The 5663-nt window shown below is 37.2% G+C and overlaps 1 long non-coding RNA gene across 1 annotated transcript; it reads right to left on the reverse strand.

Moving 5' to 3' along the window:
* Nucleotides 1-3172: 3172 nt before the first annotated feature.
* On the reverse strand, nucleotides 3173-5285 carry LOC126625965 (uncharacterized). Its single transcript, XR_007624545.1, has 2 exons — nucleotides 4903-5285; nucleotides 3173-3634 (listed from the first exon to the last, which is right to left on the reverse strand). It is a non-coding gene; the product is annotated as an uncharacterized LOC126625965 (long non-coding RNA).
* Nucleotides 5286-5663: the final 378 nt, after the last annotated feature.

The raw sequence follows: 5663 nt of genomic DNA on the forward strand, positions 1-5663 counted from the left end.
CGAGAACTGGACTTGGCCATTGTGTCTTGTGGTTGCTTCAGTATTGTGCTCGGCTTGCCACAATGTACTCATGATAAGAATGTTCTAGTTTTAGATCATAAAGTTGATTAATAATTTTTAAAATGGTTTTGGTCTATTTGTTTATCAATGGCTGTTAAGCATGTTCTAGTGATGGAAAGTATTTAATTCTTCGTATAACTCTATTTTTTTAGGAAAACACTATAGAAAAGTATGACGTCGAGGCTTTATGGCTTGCAACCATAGTACGGTTTACCACTATGATCCCCAGCCTTGTTATTGCCCTGGCCACCACTCATGGACGAGCCTACAAGTGGGTTATGGGTGGGGACTTCAACACGCTTTGCTGGGTATTCACGATGAGTTTCGTAAACTAATAACATCTATAATATTAAGTAAGTTATGTTAGTATACAATTTATAATTTTTTGACATTTCTCTTGTAGGGCATTTCTGCTGGTCTAGTGCAGTATTTGGGGACCACTTTGACGAAGAAGACGGATGATGTATTTGTGTCGTCATTTACCCCGATATCCATGATTTTAGTTATTGGGCTATCAACTATGATCTTCCATGATCGCATAAAAAAACCAAGGTAAAATCTGGAAACTTAATTCTAATAGGCATTAATTAAGTTATTTGTAAAGTTAACTGATAACAAAGTGCATCATTGAATTTTTAGTATTGGGGGTGTCATAATGATCGTGATAGGGCTTTGCATTTTTCACTGGGGAGCATATCGATCAACTTCTAAGGAGGAGGCTTGAGCTGAGGATGAGCGTTTGAGGTGGAGGCTCAATTTGCAAAAGAGGTTCAAGCTATGGAGGAATTATAGTTATCATTTCTTTTATTTTTATATTTTCTTATTTTTAATCTAATTATTTGTTTTTGTTGTTTGTTCGTACAGGATGAACCTTATGCATGTGCAGAAGGAGGAGCGTTCTATATGAATTGCTCACCTCCACCATAACCCAAACCTTTGAAAAACCAAGCCCATGAATAAAGGCATGACCAGTAAACTGCTAAAGACGCCACAAAACCCACAGCCCAAGCAGCATGCCACGTCCCAAGAAGACGAATTTCTTGACAAGGAATTAAACAAAAGCATTCCACCCGTCTTAACAAATTTCTGTTAGTAACGGTTTTATATGGATAGTTATAGTTCTCATACCTGGTCTTGTATCTCATGGTGTGGTGCAATGTTTCTGTCAAGTAGCTTTTGTTAGTAATAGTCATGTTATGAAGAGTTTCATGTGACATGAAAAAATTGTTCTTTTTGCTCTTCATTTCATAATCGATTGCAATATAGTTGGTGCCTGGTGGAAATTGGATTGAGAAATATAAGACAGCGAAGCATCTGTCCTACTGCCAAATAGGGTTTGATTGCTTGTATCCTTTTGCAGTCCTTATGCTTTCAAGGCACCATTTATGGTTGGTGAATATGAATGTCATTTGCATGTCTGGATTCAGCAGCTACTCAAGGACTTACACATAAAAACCTTTGATGCTCCTTTACTTCACTGTGAGAACATTTCTGCCATGGCATCAGCAACAAATCATGTACTGCACTCTAAGGCCAAGCGTTGAAATTGATTGTCATTTTGTGCGTGAAAGAGTACAAAAATACACTCTTTTGTTGCAGTTTGTAGCTTCTGTAGATTAGTATGCAGACATTTTCACAAAAGGAATGTGTTCTCAGTTTAGTATTCATTGTTCCAATCTTATGCTAGGTTGTTCCCAACATAAGCTTACAGGGGAATGAGTGTGTAAAGAATGCTTAGGCTATGCCATGTGTCAAATGTGAAGAGTGGTCGTGTGTCATTGCATCATTGGGAGTGTGTTGAGTTAGTTATGCTGTTGTATTTAGATATATAGTCAAAAGACTCTGTAATCATTATCCAATGTAATTTTTGCGGTCTTTCAATTTGATGATGCTTTTTATTACTAATGTTGTTTCTACCAATTTATTTTTGTTGCCTTCCCAACTACATTCTCATTCCCAGTCCATTTCATTGCAGTAGCCAAAGCACCACCTAAAATACGACTTTTGTGGGGACTCATTGTGTCATTGTGGTTCCAACATACTCAGTATCGACATCAACCTCCTCGGTTTTTCTCTCTGCGCATCTTATCAAAATTGAGTCAAGTATCAGATGTTAAAACTCTGCAGTCCACCTTTTATACTCTCGAGCCAACAAGAGAGTGAGTTTCCAAATCATTTCACATACTCATGATGTCCCATGGAACCGACCAAGTCAACTTGGATTTGTGCAGGTGTGAGTGCTTCAATATGTACAAATAGCAGGTTCCTTATAGTCAGGATTGGCAGAAGAGCTAGTTGAGGAGAAAAAAGCTCTGATAGAGAAGCATGATCATTGCCCAAACTCACAATTCGTTCTTCAGCATCGTCCTATGTATACCTTGGGAGCTGCTAGTTCAGAACAATTCCTTAATTTCGATTTCAAGGACGCACCTTTCTACATTTATGGAATTGAACATGACGGCAAGGTTACATATCATATTCCTTCAATGGCTAAATTCAACCTCAACCATGTCAAGGTTGGATTTACAAGCCGTCTGAATCTGAAAAAGGAACTAATTGAGTTGAGGGCTACATTTCTAAATCCTTTGTGGGTCTGAAATAGACATGGTTGTCGACGCTCTCAGAATGAATACTTAAGCGTACTTAGATTGAAATTGTTAGAGCTCACAACTTGTAACTTGTAATGCACGTTATAAGATCTACATGAGAAGATCAAGGTTCGGATCCTTGCTTCCCACTACCATGGAATTTGCATAACTTCTTTGCAAGATCAACTTGTAATCTGTATATTTGATAGATATTGATTAAGTTAACAGATTTCTGTGCATGATGATGTCCTTCTATTGATTAAAGGCTTATTTTTTTGTTATGTCACAAGAACTCGAACTTAATCTCGCATTCCCTTTAAAACAAAGAAAAATTAATGAAAATGGCTTGAAAACTTTGATTTTTAACGATAAGGACAAAATAAAGTGTAAAGTGAATAGTACCAGGATTGACTTTTTAGAGTAAAAATGTGGTTTTTCACTAAAGTAAACACTATCAGAAGTTTTTCGTTAAAGTTCCCTAAAAATTAAAATATCGTCAATTTTGTCACGACCTTTTGAAAGAATTGGCTGAATCAAATTCTGAATTCCATATATTAAATAAGTCCGAATATAAGCACAAGGACAAGCAAGAGCAACACAGAAAACTGTCCAACAATCTTAAGCTGTTACAACACCGTGATGTATAATATTAACAATAAGATGAACAGCACACAGAAACATATGACCAACTAGGCACAATGTTCACTGAATATCAACTTGGAAAAATAGTAGACCGTTCCAAAACAATGAAGTCGTAAAATTGTCTATTAGAACAAGGTGAGAGGAATGTGAAGTTTGTCTATAGCAATCCATTAACTTCGTAAGTTTCCTAGTTTCTCAAATGACAGAATTCATACACTAATTATTGTTTGTGGTAATTCAGATAGATATTCAAGCTTATGAATCCACAAATACACACACAAATTGATGATGATTCAAACATTTATACATATATTTTATATATATATAGAGAGAGAGAGAGGAACCTGAGCAAGAACTGGTTTGGGCAAATTGGAACCCTGGAAGAAAGCGACGGCTGCAGCTCCGCTGATCCTGCCATCTCCATCCAAATCTGCTCTCCTGAAGTAGGCTTCCAGCTGATCCGCATACGGACCCGCCATTTTCCTCCGGTCTCACACAACAACACCCGCTCAACGCAATCGCACACAAATAGATGATGATTCAAATCTTTATACATATACATATATATATATATATATATATATATATATATATATATATATAGGGGTGGATTTTTTTGCCAAATTGCCGTGCCAACCGAATTACCAACCGTGCCATACCGATTTTGTGCCAAATTTTTTGTGTCAATCGGTAATGGTACGATATTGTACCGTACCGAAATTTCTTGGTACGGTATTGGTAATGGATATCATTACCACGGTATTACCTTACCGTACCGAACATATAATATAATATATAATTTATAAATTATATAATATATAATTATATAACACATATTTATAATATTCTAATAATTTGATATGATGAAAGAGGCTCAATCTCGGTTCAAGATTCCAAATAGGAAGAAGATTGTGGCCAATGTGTGGGATTTATATGTGTTGGAGAAGTCTAAGTTATTTGAAGCAATGCATAATCAAAAGGTAAGTATCACAATCGATACTTGGACATCGGTACAAAACATTAACTACATGGTAGTTACCGCTCACTTCATGGATAGTGAATGAAAGTTGCACAAATGGATCATAAACTTCATAAAGATCACGGGTCATAAGGGAGAAGACATTGGGAAAGTTCTAGAAGTGTGTTTGAACCAATGGAGGATAGAGAAGATCTTTAGCATGGGGGAAACTTCTATTTGTTTTGGTTCGTAACTTCTATTTGGATTGTAAGCTTAATTTTCATCATGAATCTTGATGCATCATTTGAATTATTGTGTGTGTGAATTGTAAATGATGAATAATAGATGAATTTAGGCTACAATGTATGAGATAAAGGTACACTAAAAAAGTTTTGCCCTTGAATTGGGTTAAAAAAGCAAAAACAAATTTTGTCCCAAAACAAAGTGGCAATTACCATTGCCATACAATGCCAACCGAACATTTGGCAATACCGAACTTCGGTATACCGAAAGTTTGGTATGGTAATGGTAATAGATTTTACCAAACCGAAAATTTGGTACGGTAATTGGTACGAGGGTTTTGGTACGGTAACCGTACCGAACCCACCCCTATATATATATATATATATATATATATATATATCAGAGAGGAACCTGAGCAAGAACTGGTTTGGGCAAATTGGAACCCTGGAAGAAAGCAACGGGCGACGGCTTCAGCTCCGCTGATCCTGCCATCTCCATCCAAATCTGCTCTCCTGAAGTAGGCTTCCAGCTGATCCGCATACGGACCCGCCATTTTCCTCCGATCTCACACCAGATAACCACCACACCCGCTCAACACAATCGCAATCCCCGAATCCCAAATCAAATCATACAGGATGTATACCACACATATACATATAGATACACAGTGGATAGAAATTGAATCTCTCTCTCAGAAATTCCTTACAGAAAGAAACAATGGCAAGTCGAATCGAATGCGTGGGAACCAGAGGTTGGTACTTCAGGCTGGATCGAAGAGACGACCGAGAGAGAGAAATTTGGATATTAAATATTAAGAGAAAATGTAACTACAATGCTCAGCCATGCTGGGTTGACCTCGCCCGACCCGAGACCCCGTGGGCTCTTCTTAGCTTCTACAGCCAGTTGGGGCCGGGCTTATTGGGCCCACTGAACCTGCAGTCCAGAACCCAGAAGATAAAAACAATTTTATTAGTTGGGCCAGCAACCCCAATAGTTTTTGGGCCCTAAACCGGCCTTATATTTTGATCTAATATTTTAGGAAGTTTTAACGAACACTTCCGGTACTGTTCACTTTTACCAAAAAACCACATTTTTATCTTTTTTGTTACCATTTGCTACACCTTTATTTGTCTTTTTTCATTAAAACTAAAAAAAAATTGGACTTTTCTTAA

The sequence above is a fragment of the Malus sylvestris genome, chromosome 6 (genome assembly GCF_916048215.2).
Source record: "Malus sylvestris chromosome 6, drMalSylv7.2, whole genome shotgun sequence".
Taxonomy (NCBI): Eukaryota; Viridiplantae; Streptophyta; class Magnoliopsida; order Rosales; family Rosaceae; genus Malus; species Malus sylvestris.